The sequence below is a fragment of the Aquarana catesbeiana genome, linkage group LG13 (assembly GCF_042186555.1).
Source record: "Aquarana catesbeiana isolate 2022-GZ linkage group LG13, ASM4218655v1, whole genome shotgun sequence".
Classification (NCBI taxonomy): Eukaryota; Metazoa; Chordata; class Amphibia; order Anura; family Ranidae; genus Aquarana; species Aquarana catesbeiana.
The window spans coordinates 74298898-74312613 of NC_133336.1; the positions used below are offsets into that span (position 1 = coordinate 74298898).

Sequence of the window (13716 nt, forward strand, 5' to 3'; positions counted from 1 at the left end):
GTCTGTGGTCTCCTCGGATGAGGGGTGTCCTCCGAGTCTTTTCTCCCCTATGTAAAACAAAAATGCTATACTTTTTTTTTTTTTTTTTTACTGAATCAACTTTAGGAGACAGTCCTGGCGCTTGCTGGACTTTCTAGGGCGCCCTTAAAGCCTTCTTCACAAATGCAGTGGAAATGTTTTTTTATGGGATCAAGTTCATTTTTATGTCAAAAGAGGGACTTTACAATTAATCTGATCACTCTTCATGATATTCTGGAGTATATGCAAATTGTCATCATAAAAACTCAGTCAGCAGACTTTGCAAAAATTTATATTTGTGTCATTCTCAAAACTTTTAGCAAAGGCTATACACCAAACTGAGCATGTGCAGAGTGCCCCCAAGGCTCTGTACTATCTGGAGATGGAATGGAGACCGTGGAAGAAGGGGAGGACCAGAGAAGACAGGATCAAACAGCCCCCCTACACAATCTGAAGGATCAACACCCTAGGTTCCACAATGAGCACAACAAGCATGCTCCACTGCATACACAGACCGATTTTACTGCTGTGTTTAGTTACACTTTAAGAATTGCAACTGCACACTAGACATGTGCACACTGAAATATTTCGTTTCGGAATTTTGTTTTCGTCTGAAAAATAAATTTATTTAGTTACTCCCGAAATTCGTTTTTATTTATTTTGTTTTTCGTTAAAAATTGCATTAGTCCGAAAATCCAAATTAAGGTCGAATCTGTCATTGAAGGCTTATGGTGTCTGTCGAATGTTCAAAGAAGATTCGACGGAGCAGCTAAACTGTACGACACCATAAGCCAAAGTACATGTGTACTTAGTTCTAGCTATTTTACTGCTCCTCCTCTTTGGTTACAATCAGCCAATAACATTCATCATCATCATTATTTTTATTTATCTTTCCTCCCCTACGTCGAATCTTTCCTCCCCTATGTCGAATCTTTCCTCCCCTACGTCGAATCTTTCCTCCCCTACGTCGAATCTTTTCTCTCTATGTCGAATCTTTTCTCTCTATGTAGAATAATCTTGGACTAATAGAGCTAAGGATAGGCACATTCGACCACAGGTTTGATGGACACAGAGCACTATTGTCATCATCATGTCGAATCTCCTATCTATATCGAACTGTTGTAGCAACGAAAACGAAAATAAAGCATTTGTTTATGTCGGATCTTTCGTTTTTCGGACTCTGCACTTTCGTTATCGTTTGTTAAAACGATAACGAAAATACCTGAAATTCGGACGAAAATGCATTTGGACGAAAACGAATGCACATGTCTACTGCACACTGGTGATGTCTGAATATTATACAATGTTGCAATAATTTCACTTTGGGATTAATAAAGTATTCTGAATCTGAATACTTAAAGCTACTATCAGCGTTAAAGCACCACTTTACGGCCACTAACAGGGACACTTTTAACTCCCGCTAGTGGCCGAATAAAGGGTCAAAAGCGCCCGCTAAGCGCAGCTGCCGAACTGCTTTGCAGGCATTTCAGCAGCGGTGCCCACTGATTTTAATGACAGGGGCGGTGGAGGAGCAGTGTATACACCCCGCTCCCCCACCGCCTGAAAGATGCTGCCTGCAGGACTTTTTCTAACGTCCTGCAAGCGCACAGCCCCAGTGTGAAAGCACTCAGGCTCACACATTCAGGCTGCAGGGGAGGCGTTTTTCAGGTGCTTTACATGCACTATTTTTAGTCCAAAAACACCTGAAAAACACCCCAGTGTGAAAGGGGTCTAACTGCTAATACTGCCTTCACAACTCACATGTACAGTACAGCTGCCAATCATCTATATCAGTCAGATGTGGCTGGTTATATCCATTACTAGATAGGCAGTCTTGTGCCAAGTTGGGTGATCTAATTTGTGCTTGTATGGCCTGCCAAATATTTCTAACAAGCTGCCACAGCTTTTTTTTTATACTGAAGTTCAATGTGTTTTAAAAGGAAGATTATGCGGTTTAATGCAATACTAGTACTCCCCCCCCCCCCCATAAAGGACAGACTGACGCATATGGCAGCAAAGTTAAACGTTCAGTGGTAACAGGTCATCAAAAAGTCTAAATAACAGACGCACAACTGAAGTCTTCTCTATATTTGAAAGTAAATGAAGTCATACAATTCACCACCCTCTTTCTGTAGAAGAGAAACAATGGCAATGGGTCAGGTCACTATTGGGCTCAGCCCACACAACTTTAAATCCAACCAATTGAACTCCGTCAAGATGGCACACACCAGTATTACAGCAGTTTGACCAATCACATCCCGGTCTTGACTTTAAGAGAGGGGGGATACATCCACTTAAAAAAGGTACTTAAAACCTGAGACAGGCATTTATGAAGTCCTGCTCTTTGGGGCTATCTGAATGTATTTGCCAACTAAATTTGCAGGCATTTAAAAGAAAAAAAAAAAAATATGGTGGGCAGCACCATCTGGTGACCCACAGATGTGCATTTTCCTTTATAGTAATCTAAAGGCTTTTGTTTTAGTACAATATGCCTCAAAGTTCACCATTTTGCTTTGAAGAATATATTATTCCAGCAAAGTCCGAGGCATGATCCACTTGGCAGGGCGCTGATAGAATGATAACACTACTTGAAAATGTAATGGATCACAGCAGTCAAAGTTGTTAATCCTGGCTTTGCTTTTCCTTTCCTTTGAGTTCAAGGAACACACAATGTTGGACTGCTGAGCTTATGCACACAGCTACCAAAATGGAATGTGGGGTATACGCTATGCACATTAGGGTTCAGAAATGATCAGGAAAAAAAAAATTAAAAAATCAAAACCTAAAGGGTGATATATCAATGCTATTATTCATAAAAACCTTGTTTAGTAATAAAAAAAAATTGCTTTGTTTAAATATGAATATTAAAGTCTGCTTCTCGTGGTTAGGAAAAAGTCTTTATGTTTGTTTCACTTTTGAAAAGCAGATTTTCTTCTACTACAACTCCATGTCCTGGGCTTCATCTTCCGAGAAGTCAGACATTGAGCTTTCAGACGAGCTGTCCCCAGTGCGCTCCTCTTGCTCTTTAAGCGCCTCTTCTGTTGCATATTTCTGGATGTATTCTTTAATTTTCTGTTTGTACTCCTCTGGTCGATGCAGATACATAGCTGCTGCATCTCCATTAAGTGGATCTATTGGGTTTGGATAGGCCAGCAGCTGGGGCAGAAAAGACTCAAATATATTGGTGAGATCATAAAGAGCTGCCCAGGTTTGATTGATGACATCTAGACACACTGTACCTGACGCTTCATCGATATTGGGATGAAATATTTTGTTCATAAATCCTATAGAAGGAGATTTAAAAGGATATTTATCAGGAAGGTCCACTCTAACTTTCCACACGCCACCTTCATATGGTGTTCCTTGTGGTCCATAAAACTTCACTATAAATTCATTTAGTCCTCCTAGGATTGTGACTTCATGTTTGCTTTCAATAAGTTTGACAACATCCGTGTCCATCCGCCTCTTGCCCGGGCTGGGAGATGACATGGTTCCAGCTCCCCCCCCTCTCCGCCGGGTACACTGGCTCGGAGGTCCCTGTGGGGATTTAGACAGACAAATAAAAGAGGGGGCGCTCTTCCTCCCCCCGGGGGCCTCTCCTGCTTGGCTCGGGGCCTCTACAGGCGGCTGGGGTGCCCGGGGCCTAACACGTCGGTACACCCCACCCCCAGCCAGCCGCGGTCTCCTGTTGCTGCTGCAGCAGATTCCACCGCTCACCGGGGACTCCCCTTCAACACATCAATAACATAACCGACTACGAGCACCCCTGTCACGTGACCCCCACCAACAGTTAAAAAAATGCTATACTTAGCACACAGTGATTTGATGGCAGAACTATAAATATAAAACATTGCTTGGAAGTGGGGTACAATTGTCCATTTTGGCAGAGTTCCAAAATGTTGCATTTTCAGTGTCCTTTGTCAAGCTTCAATACTTTACCTGTTTGGTACAAGCTTCACATATGTAGCCCCCCCTATAGTATACACTGGAGCACCTGTGTGGCCCCCTAATAAAAATGATGTTCTGGGGTCCCACACTAGTGCTCCAGTGTCCAGATGTAAAAACAGCTGCTGAGTGTCCTCTCCTTACACAGAATCTAGTTTGCATTTCATTCTAGTAACAAAGCCATCTACCCAACCAAAATAGTTTCTGACAAGTAGGGCGTAAAAATTGTGGCCAAATGCATATGTCCTAAACAATGGTGTTTTATAGACCGAAAGAAAATTTTTGATACGAACGAATAATGTACCCATGAACATGAAATTTGCCATTTAAAAATGTACACTTGTAAGAAAAGCACATGGAGCAGCACGAACATAAGAAACATAAAGAATAGGAACACAGGACAACTACTTACTTTTTTGCAGCACTCTCCAGATCTTCTGTACTGCTCATGTTCTTGTAATTTCAGGTCCGACCACCGTTTCCTTAACTGATCTTTCGATCTTCGTACCCCGAAATGCCGGTGCAGACTCTTGACCACTTTCGCCATTATCTTGGCCTTTCTGACATTGGGATTGGGGTAAGGCCCATACTTCCCCTCATAGTCGGCCCTCTTCAGGATGTCCACCATCTCCAACATCTCCCCAAAGGACATATTTGAGGCCTTAAATCTCCTTCTGGATGCAGACGTTTCAGGCTCCGGGCTTTCCTCCTCCTCCTCCTCGTTGCTATAATTAGCACGCACCTGCTGTGTATCCGCCATGTGCTCTCCCCCACTGCGCAGAATGAAAAGGGGCGGGGAATAGACTAGAAAGAATGTCAGGGGCGGGCGGAGTTACGCGCATATGCAGTGTGTATAAAGCGTAACACGCGTGCGTATTACGTACGATCTGTGAGCGGAGGAAGGAGCATCGAAAGCGCCGATCGTGATAACGAAGGTAAGATCTAAACTTGGGCCTATACTGCTTCAAAATTGAAGCCTATATTGTAACAAGATTAGGAGAGTTTGGCCTGACCTTAGGGTTTGTCTTGTGTTGTGTCTTGCAGAGAAAATGGATGGCTTCAATGACCACAATTTCCTCCCCCTGTTCATAGACAAATACAGGGAGCTGCCCTGTCTGTGGCAGGTGAGACACCCCCATTACAACAATAAACAAAAGAGGCAGGCAGCGCTGGAGAAACTGCTGGAGTTGGTGAAGCCGGTGGTCCCCACAGCAACCATCCCCTATTTAAAAACCAAAATTGGTGGCCTGAGGAGCACTTATCTTAGGGAACGCAAGAAAGTCACAGATTCCCAGAGGTCTGGAGCTGCAGCAGATGACATTTATGTCCCCAGGCTGTGGTACTATGAGAGACTGGGATTTCTGTCAGACCACACTGAAGTCAGGGAATCCCTCTCCACTCTTCCTTCCACTCTTCCTTCCACCCCAGATGAGGCTTCCGATGTCCAACCTGGGCCTTCCAGCCAGGAAGAAGTGGAGGAGCCCAGCTTGAGCCAGGTATAGAATTCTTCTACAGATTTATGGTCTATAAATAAATGATGTTTATTAGATGTTATTATTGATCAGTAATTGCTGATTGAAAAAAGTGTTTTACATATCAAGTAGTGGGCAAAAATAATTGAGACAAGAATGAAAAATGCTGGGCTCAGAAGGATAGTCTGTTATATTTGTTAACATTCAATTTGCAACAGTCAGGAGGTGAAAATTGTGTGTGATTGATGAATAAAAAAATTCAACTATGTCCCTTTTTCATACACAGGAAGACCTCAGCCAGGAGGAGGCTGTGGAATGTGGCAGCCAGGAGGAGGCGGGGATTAGTGGCAGCCAGGAGGAGGCGGGGCTAAGTGTCAGCCAGGAGAAGCCTGGGACCAGTCGCAGCCTGACTGAATCGCAGGTTCCTCCCCTCCGCCTTCCATATAAAAGAACGAGGAAGGCGACTCCCATGCAGGATTCAGCGCTCAGGCTCATTCAGGAGGCTTCTGCGTCCCTCCGAGCCTTACCCACTCCTGAAGAGGCCTTTGCCTGCATGGCTGCCACCAAACTGCAGGGCATGCAGGAGGGTCAATGCCTCCTGTGTGAGCAACTTATTTATAAAGTCCTAACTAAGGGGGTGAGTGGGGAACTAACACCCAAGACCGACGTGATTGAGTTGGACCCTCCTCCTCCTCCTGCTGCCACAACTCCACCACCAGAGACACCGCGTGGAAGGAAGCGTGGAAGGAAGACAAGAGAGTGATGACCCTGGGTTCAGTCTGGTCTGACAAAAGCTGCAGTCTCTCGTATGACCACAGCCTGGGGACACAGATGTCATCTGCTGCTTTCGGGATCTCTGGGACTTCTGGACCAGACTGCACTCCCTTAGATAAGGACTCCTCAGGCCACCAATTTTGCTAGAAAATAGTTGATGTCTGCCCTGGGGGTCCAAGGCTTCACCCATTTCTGCAGTTTCTCCAGCGTTGCCTCCCTCTTTGTTTAGTTGTGAGCCCTTAATAAAAGTTATTTTTTGGAAAATTATACTCTCCTATGTGTGTTTTCATCCAAAAAGGACAGTTTGTTGTTGATGATTCAGGTACATTTCTAACATAAAATGTGAAATTAACAAGGGACAACAACACCAAACAATCTCCTACAGATTAAATAGAACAACATATCAATGGTGTTGTGGTAACTTGACACAAAAAACACACACAAAAATTTTCAGGAGTACAAATAAAAATTCCAAAAACAAAAAATAAGCCTTGAAAAAAATACAAACCAAAAAAAAAATAATCGGCCTTAAAAAAAAAAAAAAAAAAAATACACCAAAATAATGTTGTCAGATGTGACAAATCAAAATATATTGAGGGAATCCCGATAAATAGTAAAGAAATAAGTTTGTGAGAAGTCTGTGTGAATATGAGCAGCAAAACTACTTAATTCTTGTCACATTATAAAGAAGAAGAGAGTGCGCTGTATTAAACCATTTTTAACATTGCAGCGTGACGAAAGTGCTGTATCCATTGCGAACGCTAATTTTACCAGACCGAGCTGTTCCGTGTCGGAATTTCTTCTGAGCATGCGTGGCACTTTGTGCGTCGGAACAGGCCACACACGGTCGGAATTGACGCAATCGGACTTTGTTGTCGGAAAATTTTATATCCTGCTCTCAAACTTTGTGTGTCGGAAAATCCAATGGAAAATGTCCGATGGAGCCCACACACGGTCGGAATTTCCAACAACACGCTCCGATCGGACATTTTCCATCGGAAAATCCGACCATGTGTACGGGGCATAATACAAATGTGTTTTGCTCCATCCAAAGCACTATAAAAAGTTTGGGCAGCGGCTTTTATTTTTATTAATTTAGCAGACTGAAAATTGAAGACTGCATAACAGGTAGGCTTTATTCACACATGACTTTGAAAGAAACAAATTATAAATGCACATGTTGTGCAGGTAAAAAAATGTCCATTTATTATTTTTTGTTGTGGGAGCCTGTAAAGCATAGCACCAGCGATCAACATGTTTTGAAAGCTTGAAATTCCATTCCTTAGCCAACAAATAGTAATAGATGACCTTTAAACGTTTTACCTTTTAATTTTTTTGACTAATGCTAGACCTTGCAGAGAGCAGGACTCAACATTTTATGGAGGCCTCGTATCTCAGCCAGCTCCATCTCACTCCAGCTGAAAACATATGAAACATTTCACCTCGGTTCCCCTTATCACAAGTACAAATTGACACCATGTGTGTTTCCATGGTTTGTTTCACAGAACCTCCAGCAGGTAACTTGTTCTGATTAAAACTTCCACACTGGGATGACTGAGATTGGACTGTGTGAAAATCATTTTGGGTTTTCCAACAGATAAACAATTTATGGAATTGAGACATGAGAGAGAGAGAGAGAAAGAGACAGCTCTAAAGAGTGAATGTAAAAAACATTTTATATAAACAATGCTGAAAATGTATTATATCACATTTCCTTTTGGGACACTATTTTAACTATCTTAGAATCTTCTTTCAAAACTCTGCTAAAGAAAAGCCTGGAGCAACAGCATGCAATGATGTATGCGAAGGGCGCACATGACAGTGGTAGCAGTGTAAGGGTTAAGGTTAAGTTGTGAATGTGGAGCCGAGGGGGAGGGAGGAGCAGGGGAGGGACTAGTTAAAAGGGGTTCCCGCCCTGGGAGGGACAACAGAAAGATTAGGAAAGTTCTCAGGAAGGTTGTGCTACCAACATGGCTGAATTAGAGGGGCTCATGGCCCAGTTGAGGGAAGAAGCAGCGGTGCGGGGTGCGGAGTGGCTCCAGGAGACGATCGCAGCCGCACTACAGGGCTCCACGATACAGGCAAGTGGGGGAGAGAGAAGCGGCACCAGAGCACGCCGCTCTCGTCCGCCTGAGCGGTTCTCTCCGGACCGCATGACGCCAGCGCAGCGGCACTCGGGTAGTCTGTCTTCCAGACTCCCGGGGGGACCACCAGCGAAACGACCAGCGGGTAGAGAGCGGGTCAGCGGGCGTGCGGCCCCGGGGGGACAGGAGCAGAGGCAAGCCAGGGAACCGGCCACAGTGAGGCCTACTAATAGGAGACGCAGGGAGAGCGCAAGCCCCGCCCCCAGGATGACGGCGGGGAGCTCCGCCATCGCGGCTGCTGCACTGCCTGGAGGGATCCCCGGGCCTTCTAATTCTGCGGCAGGGGACAGGCAGAGGGGAGAGAGAAGCAGGGCTGGCCTAACATCTGCAGGAGCGGAGGCTGGCAGGACTGAGGTAGCCCACACCGGTCCTAGGAAGGCGACACGGAAGTCCACAGGAGGTTTCGCTGCGCGGAGGAGGGAAAGGATGGCGAGCTATGCGGCAGCCGCGGTCCACATCCCGGGCGGGCCACCGTCGGATGCAAGTGAAGAGTCGGGTCGGAGCGGAAGAGATGAGGAGTCCGGATCGGAGGAGGAGGCGGCCCCCCTGCCCAGGAGGATGGGGCCTGAGGAGAGCAGACGGTCGGCTGATGGGACGACACCTATGCAGCCAGGTGAGCCAGCACAGGTCATTACAATGTCTAGTTTAAATGATGCAGCATGTGTAGCAACCGGGGCTGGGGGGTTAGAAAAAAGCATGGTGGGGTCTGCTATAGGGGTGGGTACTCCGGGTTTCCTGGGGTTTCTAACGGGCATAAAAGAACTGGCGCAGAGGTTGGAGGCGGCAGAGAAGCCGGTGGAAGGTCCGGGAGCGGCATGGGTACAGCAGTCAGGGAAGGATTTAGGAAGGACTGGGGAGGACCCGACCACAGAGTTTTCAGCTGTGGTCGCGGCGCCTGCTCAGCAAGCCACAGGGAGTGGAGTTGCGCAAGGGAAGGAAAAAGCAGCGCCGACAGGGGAGGCTGCGGCGAGGAAGGATATCATTAGGCTGGCGGACGCGGCTCGCTGTGAAGTGTATGTGTGCTACGAGGGGCCGTTAGGAGCGCACTTGAAACAAGAAGTGCGGGAAAAGTTATGGAAGGGTGAGTATGTGGAAATATTTTCGTTACTGCCCTTGGAGAAGTTCAATCTTGATAGAGTCAAGCCGGACGACTCCAAAAAGGAAGATGAGGAAAGGAGGAGGTATAGGCTGATACCCAGGACATTTACAAATTGGTTACAAGCATTCGCGATCATGGCAAGTGTGATAGGGGAGAAGCAACCGGAACACTGTTCGGCTCTTTTCTGCTATCAAGATGCGATAGGGGAAGCGTATAGAGTATACGGAGGTACAGCATGGTTGCGATATGACGAACAGTTCAGGCAGAGGAGAGCAGTTCGCCCAGAGCTACGTTGGGACCATAAGGACATCAGCCTATGGATGCGCTTGATGACGACGGCGAGGGCTCCGAATCAGTTTTTTCAAGGGGGAGCCGGTGGACCGTCCGCCCAGGGACATTCGGCTGGAAACAAAAAAGGGGTTTGCTGGCAGTATAACTCAGGATACTGTAAGTTTGGAGGAACATGTAAGTTCAAGCATGAGTGCTCGGACTGCGGGGGAACACATCCATCATCCAGATGTTTTAAGCAGGGCAAAGGTCGACAAGGAGAGGCTGGGAACAAAAGGGAGGACGCCGGTGATGGTGGAAAGGATGCGGCCGTTTCTCGGTAAGTACCCAGACAGAAAGGCAGCATCGCTATTAGAAGATGGATTTGCATTAGGTTTTAGGATTCCATGTAGTTTATCGGTGACTCCCCCGGTGCCCAAAAATTTAAAGTCGGCCCTGCAACATCCGGAAGTGGTTTCGGAGAAACTGCGGAAGGAAGTGGCTTTAGGTAGAATGAGTGGCCCTTTCCCAGTAGTACCTATAGTCGATTTGGTGGTATCTCCGCTGGGAGTGGTACCCAAAAAGGAGCCCAACAAATTCAGGCTCATTCACCACTTGTCCTTCCCAAAAGGAGGATCCGTGAATGATGCCATAGACCAAGAAGCATGCTCGGTGACGTATACGTCATTCAATGCTGCGGTAAGGTGGGTGAGACACTATGGAAAAGGTGCCTTGATGGCTAAGGCAGATATAGAGTCAGCGTTTCGACTGCTGCCGGTTCATCCGGATAGTTTCCGGTTGCTCGGGTGCCATTGGAATGACGGATTCTATGTCGATCAATGCCTACCAATGGGTTGCTCGGTGTCGTGTGCGATATTTGAGCAATTCAGCTCCTTTGTGGAATGGGTGGTAAGGGATATATCCGGGGTGAATTCGATAATTCACTACTTGGATGATTTTCTATGCATAGGCCCGGCCTCTTCTAGAGTATGCGCGGTGTTGCTAGCTTCATTGCAGCATATAGCAGGCAGGTTTGGCATTCCATTGGCGGATGACAAAACGGAGGGACCCTGCACGGTCATCACGTTTTTGGGGATTGTGTTAGATTCAGAAGCCATGGAATGTAGATTGCCTGCGGACAAATTGGAGGATTTGAAAAAAGAGGTGGCAGGGTTGATAGGAATTAAAAAGGTACAACTGCGTAGGTTGCAATCGGTGTTGGGCAAACTGAATTTTGCTTGCCGCATACTTCCGATGGGGAGAGTGTTCAGTCGCCGGCTGGCGGCCAGCACGAGTGGGGTAAAATCACCAAAACATTTCGTGCGTTTAGGAAAAACGCATAGGGAGGATCTGAGGGTATGGCATACCTTTCTGGAATCCTTTAATGGCAGGGCAATGTGGATGTCGGGACCAGTCAGCAATTTTGACTTGGAATTGTTTACCGACGCCGCAGGGGCAACAGGTTTTGGGGCGTTTTTTCAGGGAAAATGGAGCGCGGGTCCATGGCCACAATCTTGGATAGATGAGGGCTTCACGAGGAACTTGGTTCTGCTGGAATTGTTTCCGGTAGTTCTGGCAGTGGAGCTATGGGGTGCATCGTTCAGAGATCTGAAAGTGCGTTTTCATGGGGACAATATGGGGGTGGTGCAGGTGATAAACAGGGTCACGGCGTCATCTCCGCCGGTGATCAGGCTGCTGCAGCACTTAGTCTTAAGATGTCTACAACTGAATGTTTTCATTCATGCTGTGCACTTGCCGGGGGTGGAAAACTTCATTGCTGATGCACTGTCTCGCTTCCAGTGGGACAGGTTCCGAGAGTTGGCGCCGGACGCGGAGCAACAGGGGGTACCTTGTCCAGACTGGCTGTGGGAGATTGCGCTGGCATCATAGAGGGATGGATTAAGCGGTCGGTAAGTGGGAGTACATGGGCAGCATACAATAAGGTATGGTGGGAATGGATGTCATTTGGACAAGAGTTAGGGGAGAAGCCTGTAGGGCAAGGATTAAGTTCGTTATTGCTGTACTATGTGGCAAAGAAATTGGACGAGGGAGTGTCAGTGTCAGTAATGAATACACAGTTGGCTGGTTTGGCTTTCCTTTTCAAGCTACAAGGGCAGCCCGACGTGACTAAGGGTTTTTGGGTACGACAAGCGTTGAAGGGTTATAGGAGGGCAGTGGTCAAGCGCGATTCGAGGAGACCGGTAACTTTCGAGATTCTGGGGGGTATTGTGGATCAGTTGGGTGTGGTTTGCTCAGCTGAATACGAGGTTACTTTGTTTAAGGTTGCTTTTGTGTTGGCAGTTTTTGGGGCATTTCGGATAGGGGAACTGGTCAGTCCTTCCAAAAAGGTTCAAGGGGGAATTGGGTTACAGGAGGTGCAACTAGAAGAGGAGGGGGTATCGATATTTTTGAGGAAATCTAAGACGGATCAGGGGGGAAGAGGCAGGATGGTGAGAATTTATCCCATTCACGGTTCCCCCCTGTGCCCGGTGGGCACGGTCAGGGAATTCTTGAAGGTTAGGCCGGATTTTGCAGGCCCCCTGTTAATGCATTCAAATGGTACTTTGTTATCACGTTTTCAGTTTATTGCCGTGTTGAGGAAATGTTTGCAGGGACTGGGGCTGGAAGAGAAGGATTTTTCATCCCACTCATTTAGGATAGGAGCTGCGACGGAAGCGGCCAGGTTGGGGATGGATGTGGAGGTAATAAAAAGCATTGGGCGGTGGGAATCTAATAGATTTCAATCTTATGTGCGGCCACAGCTGGCAGTAAAATTGTAGGTGGTAGGGTGGGGTTTCTGTCGGTTATATAGGGCATGGGATTTAGAGTTATCTGTTATGGCCAGGATTATAGTTGGAATAGTCAATGTTGAGAATAGTGTTTTGTTTTCTTCTAATTACAGGTGCAGCGCCGAGAATGGTCTGGATTATGGGCCATTCTTATGTATGTTGGGGGGCTCGGAGGGGAGACGCGCGGCCTGAGGGTAGACAACTAAGTTTTGATAGAAGGGAAGTGTATATAAAGTGGTTTGGTATACCGGGGATGTTGTGGGGTAGGTTGGTACAGGAGGTACAGCGCTACGCAAACAGAGAGGGACCTCCGGATGTCCTGGTGATACATGTTGGCGGGAACGATTTGGGCATTCGCTCGATGATTGACATCACGCGAGATATCAAATTTGACATCTGGCGATTGATGAAGGAATTCCCGCAGATGATCATTATATGGTCGGATATGGTCGCCAGGATGTCTTGGAGAATGGCCAGGTCAGTGGAGGGTGTGAACAGAGCCAGGAAGAAGATCAACAGGGAAATTAGTAAGTTTGTGGTCGGTAATGGGGGGTTGGCTATACGGCATAGTGAATTGGAATTCGAGACATGGAGGTATCTGAGACGCGATGGGGTACACCTCAACGATGTGGGTACAGATTTGTGGACTTTAGGCTTGCAGGATGGAATACAGCGAGCTATTCAGGTGTGGAGGGGCACCCATTAGTAAGGTGTTACTATTGGGATGCTGTGGCGGGCGTTGGTCTGGGCAAAAAGGAAGGAAGATGGCAAAAAAGTAAGAGTGGGGATCCAACGTTGATATGGGTCCGGAGGTTTTTTGGTTCCCGGTTAACGGAGGTTAGCCGGGAAGTGATATGGGGCACTGTGGTCATGGCCGTCTCTGAGCCAGCTTGTCGGCTTGAGGCCTATTGGAGATTTTGGATTGGGGCTACAGTGCGATAGTTGTTATGGCCATCAGTTTGTTTTGCTAAGCGATTGCTCAGACCAACGCTCTTTTGAAATAACAGGTTGTATAACAGATGTTTTTTGGTTATTGTTTTTCTGATGACAGAATTTTATATTTTTATATTTTATATATTTTATAATTTTATGGAAAAAGGTTTTGTTAAAAATAAAGTAGGCTGCTACGGCCTTTTTTATTACTCCAAAAAGCTGGTGTGGTCTTATTTATTTGGAGTAGGAGTTTAAGGATTTTATCAGAGGTAATA

At 46.5% G+C, this 13716-nt stretch overlaps 1 pseudogene; it reads right to left on the reverse strand.

Annotated features, from left to right (window-relative positions):
- Positions 1-2091: 2091 nt before the first annotated feature.
- LOC141117519 (ubiquitin-conjugating enzyme E2 H pseudogene) lies at positions 2092-3527 on the reverse strand (annotated as a pseudogene).
- Between the last annotated feature and the right edge of the window lie 10189 nt (positions 3528-13716).